This window comes from Mixophyes fleayi, chromosome 4 (assembly GCF_038048845.1).
Source record: "Mixophyes fleayi isolate aMixFle1 chromosome 4, aMixFle1.hap1, whole genome shotgun sequence".
In the NCBI taxonomy this organism is placed as follows: Eukaryota; Metazoa; Chordata; class Amphibia; order Anura; family Limnodynastidae; genus Mixophyes; species Mixophyes fleayi.
The window spans coordinates 117,572,151-117,585,964 of NC_134405.1; the positions used below are offsets into that span (position 1 = coordinate 117,572,151).

The following is a 13,814-nucleotide window of genomic DNA, read 5'->3' on the forward strand; positions in this document are numbered from 1 at the left end:
ATTCCGCAGCGCTGAACAGAGAACTCATTCACATCAGTCCCTGCCCCATTGGGGCTTACAGTCTAAATTCCCTAACACACACAGAGACAAAGACAGACAGACTAGGGTCAGTTTTGTTAGCAGCCAATTAACCTACCAGTATGTTTTTTTTTGGAGTGTGGGAGGAAACCGGATCACCCGGAGGAAACCCACGCAAACACGGGGAGAACATACAAACTCCACACAGATAAGGCCATGGTCGGGAATTGAACCCATGACCCCAGTGCTGTAAGGCAGAAGTGCTAACCACTACACAACCGTGCTGCCCCATTATGCCTCAATATGTGGGACCATAAAATATGGCCATGCCAGAGGTATGTACTCCTCTGGAGATATCCCATATATGGTGGGGTATGTTAACAGCTCAAGACTGCAAAAGCCCCAAATGTGGATAGGCCAAAGTTTCTCCATAAATCAATCAATATTTTTTTTTACCTGTAAGGTAATGTGGCTATTCTTCAGACATTTGGTGTATTCTGACCCAGATGGGTATGTCTATAACAAGCTGCTTTCTCTGCAGCACCCTCTACCAACCTCTCCACAAACAGCCAGAGTTTTTAATTATGCTTCACCAATAAAAAATGTGGTATGGCGACACCAACCAAGAAGAAAACATAAGGGGTGGGCATCATTTTAAGGTGATTTTGCTTGCTATTTCCTAACCACTACACATGCATTTTTCGTGCACATTAAATGACCCCCTTAATTAATAAAAGATCACAGGAGACAAATTTCTGCTTGTTCTATTTATTTTGTAAACTTATCCTACTTATCCTATCTTATCTATGCTTATACTAGTGTTTATAAGTGATTCTACAATGTATCATACTCCATACAATAACTTGTTTACATTAGTTTTTTTTATTTTCTTCATGTGATTTCATCATCCAATCTTTGCACTAATATGGACATCCACACGTAGTTAGAGGTCACTGTCAATAAGGTCAGGCGCTTTTTCTCTGATGTCTGTACCTGTAACCTGCAGCAATGAGAAATAAGAGCTTATTAGATTGCACCTATATCGTCTAAAGCCACGTGAAAATCTTCTATATCATTGGCCAAGACTACAGTATACACAAAGTAACTGGAACATATATATTTACCTCTCATTGTGCTTCTTTCAACGGTATGCCATCATATGTATGGCTTTATTTGTTGTCTGCTCCTGGCTGAAGGCTGTGCCCCCCCCAGTCCCCTCTGGAAGGAAGTCCTGGCTGAAGGCAAAGGCTATTCCCCCCTCACTCCCCTTTGCTCCTGGCTGAAGGCAAAGGCTGTAGTCCCCCCACTCCCCTCTGCTCCTGGCTGAAGGCAAAGGCTGTTGTCGACCCCCCACTCCCCTTTGCTCCTGGCTGAAGGCAAAGGCTGTCGTCCCCCCACTCCCCTCTGCTCCTGGCTGAAGGCAAAGGCTGTCCCCCCCCACTCCCCTCTGCTCCTGGCTGAAGGCAAACGCTGTCCCCCCCCACTCCCCTCTGCTCCTGGCTGAAGGCAAAGGCTGCTCCCCCCGCTCCCCTCTGCTCCTGGCTGAAGGCTGAGCCCCCCCCACTCCCCTCTGCCCCTGGCTGAAGGCAATGGACTTGGGGGCTCCCAGTCCCCTCTTTTATACCATGAAACTATTGTGTCATGTTACTGACAGCTTTATGAAGTCATATGGGCGGGGTTTGGGTGTGGCCTGGTCAAATGGGTGTGGTATGTTCAACTGTCATTTGGGTGTGGTCAATTTATTCAGTCATATGGGTGTGGTCACTTCAAATGTCAAATAGATGTGGTCCCTTTATTGTGTCATATGAATACGTAGATTCATTTTTACAAATATAGTAGTGTAGACTACAAAACACAGGAGTAAATTAACAGGCAACTAATGCCACTTAAAGTTAAAATGCATAAATCATATTAAGGTTTTATCTGGCATGTTTTCTGTGTCGGTGAACACTATAAAGGTAATATCACTTCTCTTACCCCTTTATATTACTTGGAAATACCCTCTAACGTTGGCATTATACAAAGGATAGTAACAATAACTCCATTTGCTCTATTTGTATGAAATCTGGTAAAATATAGAGTTGTTCCTATCATCATTTATGTATAGTCCCACCATATTACACAGCACTGTACAGAGAATATTTATCATTCTCATCAGTCCCTGTCCCATTGAAGCTTACGTTGTAGTCATCAGTCAATAAGTCTATCATTATGTTTTTGGATTAAGGAAGAAAACCCACAAAAACAAAGGGAGAATGTATAAACTCATGACACCAGCAGCAATGCTAACCATTGAGTTGGATGGGAACCAGTTAAACAAGGTTTTATATCCACTGACATCAATATTGTGCTTTGTACTAGCATTTCTAACGCTAGTGGAACACATGGAAAAGGGTTTGAAAATAGACACCGCCATTACTCTCAAACATTAGCATGCAGCATCGTTTCATTTTTCTGAAAGATTCGTGCGCAGGCCTGGCGGTATTATTAGTAGAGATGCTCACTGACCCCCATGTTTTGGTTTTGCTTTGGTTTTGGATCTGGATTACCTTCGGGTTTTGGTTTTGCCAAAACCACCCTTGCGTGTTTTGGTTTTGTTTTGCTATTTTTTTTACAAAATTAAATTTTTTGGGCTAAAATCACATAATTTAGGTATTACTTTGTACCTACATTATTATTACCTAACTAACACTAATTTCCAGTCATTTCCATTCAATTTTGACCACCTCACAGGTCACAATCTTATTTTCATACACTTTCAAACAAAGATTGAAGCAGTTCCTGCCAGTGATAAGAAATAGGCCATTGTCCGTGTCTTTATTGGTTTGTTATGTTAAGGTATTCTGGTATAATCGAGCAGAGCTTCCCCGATGTGCATTTTATAAATATTGCGAAATGAAAAGTTGCAAATGCAGTGTGAAATGGTCATGGCATGGAACGAACAAAAATGGAACTCAAAAATTGCATCGCTGCAACTTTGCTCATCTCAACGGACAAATGAAGATTTTTCACATTGAAAACTTTATTAAGCATGATAAAAAACAAAATAGAATATTTTAAATGCAAGCTTACAACCTAAGGGAGAGTAAACAGAACAGGCACAAGGGAAGCTAGTTAAGGCATGGGGGAGAGAAGAGGGGGGCCGGGAGGAGAGAGGGGAGAATGAGCGGAGGAGATGGTTGGTCGGCTTTGAGGGACAGGTGAGTTTTGAGTGCGCGTTTGAAGGAGCACTGATTAGGAGAGAGACGGATGGAGCGACAGATGTCATTCCAGTGAAGGGGGGGGGGGCGCTCGGGAAAAGTCTTTTGGTTTCTGGAGTGGGAAGAGGTGATAAGAGTGGAGGAGAGGCGGTGATCATTGGCCGAGCGCAGGGAGCGGGCAGGAGTGTGAATGGAGAGGAGATTAGAGATATAAGGAGAGATGGGAGTGGGGGATGCCAGTGAGGAGGAGATTGCAATCATCGAGGCGGGAGATGATGAGTGCGTGGATGATAGTTTTGGTGGCATTCTGAGAGAGAAAGGGACGGATGTGGGCGATGTTGCGTAGTTGGAAGTGACAGGCTTGGGCAAGGGAATGAATGTGGGGGGGCAAAAGAGAGAGAGGAGTCGAGGGTGACACCCTGGCAGCGGAGTTGGGTGACAAAGGAGATGGTGGTGTTGTTGACAACAATAGTGTGGTCTAGCTTTCTTTGTCCCCTGTGTATTCTATTTTCTAGTGACAAAGGTAACTTGCTTTAAGTTCATCATTCAGACAATTTTTTTCCTTAAATTGCTCAGTTGTTTGAGCAGGGTCATTTTTTAGGCTAAGGTGTACGAGCTGTACAGAAACTCCTCTGTAATCATTTGGTAACGGATTATCACTGCTCCACATACATGGTTATGGGATTTACAGGTTTTCTTTCTTTGCACAGCCTTCCAGAGATTTCTGGGACAAAAGAAAATGAATTAACAGAGTATTATATTAAAAATGTAGAAAACACATTTACCTAAGTAAGGAGTATTTCAGCTTTTTGGGAGCAGATTATGAACACCAGCAATGCTCCAAGCAGACCAAAGGACATACACAGAACCAGAAAATGGTGTCTGCCAGGTATGTTGAAACAGATTAACCTAGAAGTAACATCTTATTCAGTGTGCAATGTGCACAGATGCTCAGCCAAATTCCTCCTTCAGTGGCTGACATTGCCAAGAGTCCCACCAAGCTGGTATCTGATGAATGGAGGAAAAAGGTAGTTGAGGCCCAGATTCCGGTCACACTCCTCAGCACTACTTACGCCCCGCTTCTGCTTCTGTTAAGTAAGCAGGAGGCATTCACAGAAGAGTCAACCCTGTCACTGCTTGCATTAGGTGATTACTGGGACCGGGAACCTACAAAGCTCCAGGAAAATATGGTATACCCCCGTGAAAAAAAATACTGCTCCAAAAAAATTCCTAAGGCTTGGTACACACTACAGAAAACTTCTAACAATGCAATTTTACAGAAGACTGAAGTTCTAATCCGCATGCCGATTCATGTATATACAGTACACACTACAGACATTTTAAACAATTTTTACATGATTTAGCCTCCGAGCTCTGATTTTTGTCTGTAATAACCATTGTCTCGAATCATCGTATTTACACATTGTGCAAATATATGGCCTCCCAACAGCAATATGCTAAATACATTTTAATAAAAGGCTGAACCTCAGCACAAACACAAATCCCACAAATAAAGATTCAGGAATAGGACATACATCATCGCCATTCATTCTATTGTACAGCTTTGTGCATAGTGTACGTTCGTTAAATCAGTTCGCAACTGCACAATTACTATGATTTATTTTAATATAATGGCCACAATAAATGAGCAGAAAGTTGTGGCTTGTTGCTTCTCGCTATGGCAAGATGTAACAGGCGTATCAAAAATGGCCACTGAGCTCTATTTTTGTTGTATTTTTACTTTTCTGTGTGTATTGTAAAATGCTTATCTGATCAAAGGCTGGACCGAGACATCTCCACATATAATGACAGGGCGTTGCCTCAGATGCTTCTGCACATGACCGAGAGTATATTATTTCTTATCAGTAATGTACCAAAAGCAAGTATGAAAATATGTTTATACCCTTATATGTACGTTGATTCGAAGACCCTTTGTTGAGTATAAAAGTGGAATGCAGCCAGAGAGACCCTTGATTCATGACCGGACCTTGATGAAGAAAGGTGCCTATTGTTTTTCCAGCTTTCGTGTGAAAGAGGGGTCCTGGAAATTGACTGTTACTTGAACAATTTGGACGCTAATTATTTGATTTACTTTTTCTTTTATGTTATGTTTATTGTAAAATAAAGGTAAACGTCACAATAAATTAGAGATGAGCGCACTCGGATTTCTGAAATCCGAGCCCACCCGAACATTGCCGATCCGAGTCGGATCCGAGCCAGATCCGGGTATTGGCGCCAAATTCAAATCTGAAACTGATGCTCTGACTCATAATCCCGTTGTCGGATCTCGCGATACTCGGATCCTATAAATTCCCCGCTAGTCGCCGCCATCTTCACTCGGGCATTTATCAGGGTAGAGGGAGGGTGTGTTAGGTGGTCCTCTGTCCTGCTATATCTCGTGCTGTTCAGTTCTGTTCAGTTCTGTGCTGTGCTGTGCTGTGCTCAGTCCAGTGGTGCTGTGTCCTGTGCTCTGTCCTTCTGAGGTCAGTGGTGCTGCTGGGTCCTGTGCTGTGTCCTGTTCAGTCCAGTGGTGCTGTGTCCTGTGCTCTGTGCTTCTAAGGGCATAGTTATTTCCCCAATATTCCCAAGTTTTTAAAAAATAAAAAAAAAATAAAAAAAAATAATAATTATAACCAAATTTGCAAAACCAATCCAGCAGTATAAGCCCATTGGTACTGCAATATTACCAAGTTCACACATTCAGCAGTAAAAGTCCAGTGGTACTGCAATATTACAAAGTTCACACATTCTGCAGTATCAGTCCAGTGGTGCTGTGTCCTGTGCTCTGTCCTGCTGAGTTCAGTAGTGCTGCTGGGTCCTCTGCTGCGTCCTGTTTAGTCCAGTGGTGCTGTGTCCTGTGCTCTGTGCTTCTAAGGGCATACTGTAGTTATTTCCTCAATATTCCCTAGTGTTTAAAAAAATAAAAAAAAGTTATTTTAAAAAATACAAAAAACTAATTAAATTTTTTTTTAATTACAACAAAATTTCCACAACCAATCTTGCAGTATAAGCCCATTGGTACTGCAATATTACCAAGTTCACACATTCAGCAGTAAAAGTCCAGTGGTACTGCAATATTACTAGAGACAGGCGGGTCCGGTTCTCCGAGAACCGAACCCACCCGAACTTTGGGTATCCGAGTACCGAGCTGAGCAGCTCGGTACTCTCCCGCCCGTTCCGAATCCAAATCGAGGCCGAACGTCATTGTGACGTCGTCGGATCTCGGGGCTCGGTTCTCGCGATACTTCAACTTTATAAATACACGCCTCCACAGCAATCCATCGCCATTTGACAGAGGGAGAGAGCAGGGTGTAGTCATAGGCTAATTAGAGCAGGGACAGAGAATACAATATTGTTCTTGCAATTGCTCTAACCAAAATCGCTAGTGCAGAGAGGAGGATAGAGGTTTATTATTTTTTCTTCATATTTGGCACTCCCCAGCGCTTTTGGGGTGTCCCCCATAATTGTGCATAAATATTTCTGGCTGTCAAAAGTCATATCTGTCAGCAGTATCTACTAAATAATTTTTAGCACTCCTCAGTGCTTTTGGGGTGTCCTCCCTAATTGTGCATTAATATTTCTGGCTGTCAAAAGTCATATCTGTCAGCAGTATCTACTAAATAATTTTTAGCACTGCTCAGTGCTTTTGGGGTGTCCTCCCTAATTGTGCATTAATATTTCTGGCTGTCAAAAGTCATATCTGTCAGCAGTATCTACTAAATAATTTTTAGCACTCCTCAGTGCTTTTGGGGTGTCCTCCCTAATTGTGCATTAATATTTCTGGCTGTCAAAAGTCATATCTGTCAGCAGTATCTACTAAATAATTTTTAGCACTCCTCAGTGCTTTTGGGGTGTCCTCCCTAATTGTGCATTAATATTTCTGGCTGTCAAAAGTCATTTCTGTCAGCAGTATCTACTAAATAATTTTTAGCACTCCTCAGTGCTTTTGGGGTGTCCTCCCTAATTGTGCATTAATATTTCTGTCTGTCAAAAGTCATATCTGTCAGCAGTATCTACTAAATAATTTTTAGCACTCCTCAGTGCTTTTGGGGTGTCCTCCCTAATTGTGCATTAATATTTCTGACTGTCAAAAGTCATATCTGTCAGCAGTATCTACCAAATAATTTTTAGCACTCCTCAGTGCTTTTGGGGTGTCCTCCCTAATTGTGCATTAATATTTCTGGCTGTCAAAAGTCATTTCTGTCAGCAGTATCTACTAAATAATTTTTAGCACTCCTCAGTGCTTTTGGGGTGTCCTCCCTAATTGTGCATTAATATTTCTGGCTGTCAAAAGTCATATCTGTCAGCAGTATCTACTAAATAATTTTTAGCACTCCTCAGTGCTTTTGGGGTGTCCTCCCTAATTGTGCATTAATATTTCTGGCTGTCAAAAGTCATATCTGTCAGCAGTATCTACTAAATAATTTTTAGCACTCCTCAGTGCTTTTGGGGTGTCCTCCCTAATTGTGCATTAATATTTCTGTCTGTCAAAAGTCATATCTGTCAGCAGTATCTACTAAATAATTTTTAGCACTCCTCAGTGCTTTTGGGGTGTCCTCCCTAATTGTGCATTAATATTTCTGGCTGTCAAAAGTCATATCTGTCAGCAGTATCTACTAAATAATTTTTAGCACTCCTCAGTACTTTTGGGGTGTCCTCCCTAATTGTGTATTAATATTTCTGGCTGTCAAAAGTCATATCTGTCAGCAGTATCTACCAAATAATTTTTAGCACACCTCAGTGCTTTTGGGGTGTCCTCCCTAATTGTGCATTAATATTTCTGGCTGTCAAAAGTCATATCTGTCAGCAGTATCTACTAAATAATTTTTAGCACTCCTCAGTGCTTTTGGGGTGTCCTCCCTAATTGTGCATTAATATTTCTGGCTGTCAAAAGTCATATCTGTCAGCAGTATCTACTAAATAATTTTTAGCACTCCTCAGTGCTTTTGGGGTGTCCTCCCTAATTGTGCATTAATATTTCTGGCTGTCAAAAGTCATATCTGTCAGCAGTATCTACTAAATAATTTTTAGCACTCCTCAGTGCTTTTGGGGTGTCCTCCCTAATTGTGCATTAATATTTCTGGCTGTCAAAAGTCATATCTGTCAGCAGTATCTACTAAATAATTTTTAGCACTCCTCAGTGCTTTTGGGGTGTCCTCCCTAATTGTGCATTAATATTTCTGGCTGTCAAAAGTCATATCTGTCAGCAGTATCTACCAAATAATTTTTAGCACTCCTCAGTGCTTTTGGGGTGTCCTCCCTAATTGTGCATTAATATTTCTGGCTGTCAAAAGTCATTTCTGTCAGCAGTATCTACTAAATAATTTTTAGCACTCCTCAGTGCTTTTGGGGTGTCCTCCCTAATTGTGCATTAATATTTCTGGCTGTCAAAAGTCATATCTGTCAGCAGTATCTACTAAATAATTTTTAGCACTCCTCAGTGCTTTTGGGGTGTCCTCCCTAATTGTGCATTAATATTTCTGGCTGTCAAAAGTCATATCTGTCAGCAGTATCTACCAAATAATTTTTAGCACTCCTCAGTGCTTTTGGGGTGTCCTCCCTAATTGTGCATTAATATTTCTGGCTGTCAAAAGTCATATCTGTCAGCAGTATCTACTAAATAATTTTTAGCACTCCTCAGTGCTTTTGGGGTGTCCTCCCTAATTGTGCATTAATATTTCTGTCTGTCAAAAGTCATATCTGTCAGCAGTATCTACTAAATAATTTTTAGCACTCCTCAGTGCTTTTGGGGTGTCCTCCCTAATTGTGCATTAATATTTCTGGCTGTCAAAAGTCATATCTGTCAGCAGTATCTACTAAATAATTTTTAGCACTCCTCAGTGCTTTTGGGGTGTCCTCCCTAATTGTGCATTAATATTTCTGGCTGTCAAAAGTCATATCTGTCAGCAGTATCTACCAAATAATTTTTAGCACTCCTCAGTGCTTTTGGGGTGTCCTCCCTAATTGTGCATTAATATTTCTGGCTGTCAAAAGTCATTTCTGTCAGCAGTATCTACTAAATAATTTTTAGCACACCTCAGTGCTTTTGGGGTGTCCTCCCTAATTGTGCATTAATATTTCTGGCTGTCAAAAGTCATATCTGTCAGCAGTATCTACTAAATAATTTTTAGCACTCCTCAGTGCTTTTGGGGTGTCCTCCCTAATTGTGCATTAATATTTCTGGCTGTCAAAAGTCATATCTGTCAGCAGTATCTACTAAATAATTTTTAGCACTCCTCAGTGCTTTGGGGGTGTCCTCCCTAATTGTGCATTAATATTTCTGGCTGTCAAAAGTCATATCTGTCAGCAGTATCTACCAAATAATTTTTAGCACTCCCCAGTGGTTTGCGCTCAGAATGGATTCAAAGCAGTCCACATATGATCTTAATGAGCAACCAGGTTCTGTCACCAGTCCTGATGTTAGTGTTCCTAGTACGTCATCTGGCCAAGGTGATGTCAAACAACAGAGTGTTTCCAAATTAGTGCAAAAAACAAAAACCAAAAAAATTTTTACTGTATTGAAGCGAAAAAGAAGTGTAACTGAGCAAAAGTTAAGTGACGATAAAAAAAAAATTGCAAGCATGCCATTCTACACACGCGGTGGCAAAGAGAGAATGAGGCCTTCACCTTTGGCTATTAGTGGCAGATCCCAAAAAGTTACCCAGCCTACAATTGGTGCACAACTACTGTTACGCGTCAAAGCCGAGCTGCAAGATAACAGTGAAGCATTACAGGAGAATATTTGCTCTGATTCACAAATGACAACAATCCCTGTGGAGAGTCCATCCAACAGTGGGATGTCTAATAGTGAGCATTCTGCTGATGTGTGCCTTAATAGCCCGAGTGTAGCCGGTGATACACAAATTGAGGATGCCACTTTGGAATTAGAAGAGGATGAGGGGGAGATTTGTGTAGGCGACGAGGGCGCTAATGATGATGTTGATGATTATGATGCAGACAGATACCAAATTGCCTTTCTCAATTTCTATTTATATTCTAGATTATATAACGGCTGAATAGTTTTCTATTTTACTCCTAGTGGAGAGAGGATCTGATGCAGACAGATACCAAACTGCCTTTGTCCATTTCAATTTATATTGTACAGTATATAACGGCTGAATTTATTAGTATTTTATACAAGTGGAGGGGGGCCTAGAGAGACAGAAACCAAACTGGCTTTCTCCATGTCAATTAATATTGTACAGTCTATAACGGCTGGATTTTTTGGTATTTTATACAAGTGGAGGGGGGCCTAGAGAGACAGAAACCAAACTGGCTTTCTCCATGTCAATTAATATTGTACAGTCTATAATGGCTGAATTTTTAGTTTTTTTAAAAAAGTGGAGGGGGGCCTATAGAGACAGAAAGCAAACTGTCTTTTTCCATTTCTTTACATATTTAACTATAAGTGTATGGTGTAATATACATCCAAAGACGATGGCTGCATTGCCAATATGCATAGATGGAGAGGAAGACAATCTGTTTTGTGTGTAGAATAAATGAAGGCCTACCAACGTAGAATTAAACTGTTTTTTTGGATGATTTATTACCTCAACAATTAGATTACTTGTCTCTAAAACAGTTGGAGCACTAAATTGGGTTAATTTAGGCCCAAAAACATGGATTTTCCAAAAAAATAGCAAAACAAAACCAAACAAAACCAAAACCAAAACCAAAACACGCAATGGCGGTTTTGCAAAACCAAAACCAAAACCAAAACACGACGGTAATCCAGATCCAAAACCGAATCCAAAACCAAAACACGGGGGTCAGTGACCATCTCTAAATATTACAAAGTTCACACATTCTGCAGTATCAGTCCAGTGGTGCTGTGTCCTGTGCTCTGTCCTGCTGAGTTCAGTAGTGCTGCTGGGTCCTGTGCTGTGTCCTGTTCATTCCAGTGGTGCTGTGTCCTGTGCTCTGTGCTTCTAAGGGCATAGTTATTTCCCCATTATTCCCAAGTTTTTAAAAAATAAAAAAAAAGTAATAAAAAAAATTAAAATAAAAAATTATAAAAAAAAATAATTATAACCAAATTTGCAAAACCAATCCAGCAGTATAAGTCCATTGGTACTGCAATATTACCAAGTTTACACATTCTGCAGTATCTTGTGCTACATATAATGGAGACCAAAAATGTGGAGGATAAAGTAAGGAAAGATCAAGACCCACTTCATCCTAATGCTGAAGCTGCTGCCACTAGTCATGACATAGACGATGAAATGCCATCAACGTCGCCTTCCAAGCCCGATGCCCAATCTCGTAGTACCGGGCATGTAAAATCCAAAAAGCCCAAGTTAAGAAAAAGTAGCAGAAAGAGAAACTTAAAATCATCTGGGAGAAACATAAAGTTGCCAATATGCCATTTACGACACGGAGTGGCAAGGAACGGCTTAGGCGCTGGCCCGTGTTCATGACTAGTGGTTCAGCTTCACCCACGGATCTTAGCCCTCCTCCTCCTCCCCCCCTACAAAAAATTGAAGAGAGTTATGCTGTCAGCAACAAAACAGCAAACAACTCTGCCTTCTAAAGAGAAATTATCACAAATCCCCAAGGCGAGTCCAAGGGTGTTGGTGGTTGTCAAGCCTGACCTTCCCATCACTGTATGGGAAGAGGTGGCTCGGGAGGAACCTATTGATGATGTAGCTGGCGCTGTGGAGGAACTTGATGATGAGGATGGTGATGTGGTTATTGTAAATGAGGCACCATGGGGGGAAACAGCTGATGTCCATGGGATGAAAAAGCCCATCGTCATGCCTGGTCAGAAGACCAAAAAATGCACCTCTTCGGTCTGGAGTTATTTTTATCCAAATCCAGACAACCAATGTATGGCCATATGTAGCTTATGTAAAGCTCAAATAAGCAGGGGTAATGATATTGCCCACCTAGGAACATCCTCCCTTATACGTCACCTGAATAACCTTCATAGTTCAGTGGTTAGTTCAGGAACTGGGGCTAGGACCCTCATCGGTACAGGGACACCTAAATCCCGTGGTCCAGTTGGATACACACCAGCAACACCCTCCTCGTCAACTTCCTCCACAATCTACATCAGATTCAGTCCTGCAGCCCAAGTCAGCAGCCAGACTAAGTCCTCCTCAATACGGGATTCATCCGAGGAATCCTGCAGCGGTACGCCTACTACTGCCACTGCTGCTGTTGCTGCTGTTAGTCGGTCATCTTCCCAGAGGGGAAGTCGTAAGAACGCTAAGTCTTTCACAAAACAATTGACCGTCCAACAGTCGTTTGCCATGACCACAAAATACGATAGTAGTCACCCTATTGCAAAGCGTATAACTGCGGCTGTAACTGCAATGTTGGTGTTAGACGTGCGCCCGGTGTCCGCCATCAGTGGAGTGGGATTTAGAGGGTTGATGGATGTATTGTGTCCCCGGTACCAAATCCGTTGAGATTCCACTTTACTAGACAGGCGATACCAAAAATGTACAGAGAAGTACGATCAAGTGTCCTCAGTGCTCTAAAAAATGCGGTTGTACCCACTTTCTACTTAACCACGGACATGTGGACAAGTGGTTCTGGGCAAACGAAGGACTATATGACTGTGACAGCCCACTGGGTAGATGCATCCCCTTCCGCAGCAACAGCAACAGCTGCATCAGTAGCAGCATCTACAAAATGGCTGCTCGTGCAAAGGCAGGCAACATTGTGTATTACAGGCTTTAATAAGAGGCACAACGCTGACAACATATTAGAGAAACTGAGGGAAATTATCTCCCAGTGGCTTACCCTACTTAGACTCTCATGGGGATTTGTGGTGTCAGACAATGCCAGTAACATTGTGCGGGCATTAAATATGGGCAATTTCCAGCACGTCCCATGTTTTGCCCACACCATTAATTTGGTGGTGCAGTATTACCTCAAGAGTGACAGGGGTGTGCAGGAGATGCTTGCGGTGGCGCGCAAAATTGCTGGACACTTTCGGCATTCAGCCAGTGCCTACCGCAGACTAGAGGCACATCAAAAAAGCATGAACCTGCCCTGCCATCACCTCAAACAAGAGGTTGTGACGCGCTGGAACTCCACCCTCTATATGCTGCAGAGGATGGAGGAGCAGCAAAAGGCCATTCAGGCCTACACAGCCACCTACGACATAGGCAAAGGAGTGGGGATGCGCCTGAGTCAAGCGCAGTGGAGACTGATTTCCGTGTTGTGCAAGGTTCTGCAGCCATTTGAACTTGCCACACGAGAAGTCAGTTCCGACACTGCCAGCTTGAGTCAAGTCATTCCCCTGATCAGGCTGTTGCAGAAGCAGCTGGAGAAAGTGAGGGCGGAGCTGGTAAGCCATTGCGATTACACCAAGCATGTAGCTCTTGTGGATGTAGCCCTTCGTACGCTTTGCCAGGATCCGAGGGTGGTTACTCTTTTAAAGTCAGATGAATACATTCTGGCCACCGTGCTCGATCCTCGGTTTAAAGCGTATGTTGTGTCTCTGTTTCTGGCGGACACAAGTCTACAGCGGTGCAAAGACCTGCTGGTCAGGAGATTGTCCTCTGAAGAGGACCGTGACATGCCAACAGCTCCACCCTCATTTTCTTCCACATCTATGGCTGCAAGGAAAAAGCTCAGTTTTCCTAA

General features: G+C 42.3%; 1 long non-coding RNA gene across 1 annotated transcript; it reads right to left on the reverse strand.

Moving 5' to 3' along the window:
* Nucleotides 1-770: 770 nt before the first annotated feature.
* Nucleotides 771-1,420, reverse strand: LOC142149940 (uncharacterized). Its single transcript, XR_012690936.1, has 2 exons — nt 1,143-1,420; nt 771-1,018 (listed from the first exon to the last, which is right to left on the reverse strand). It is a non-coding gene; the product is annotated as an uncharacterized LOC142149940 (long non-coding RNA).
* Nucleotides 1,421-13,814: the final 12,394 nt, after the last annotated feature.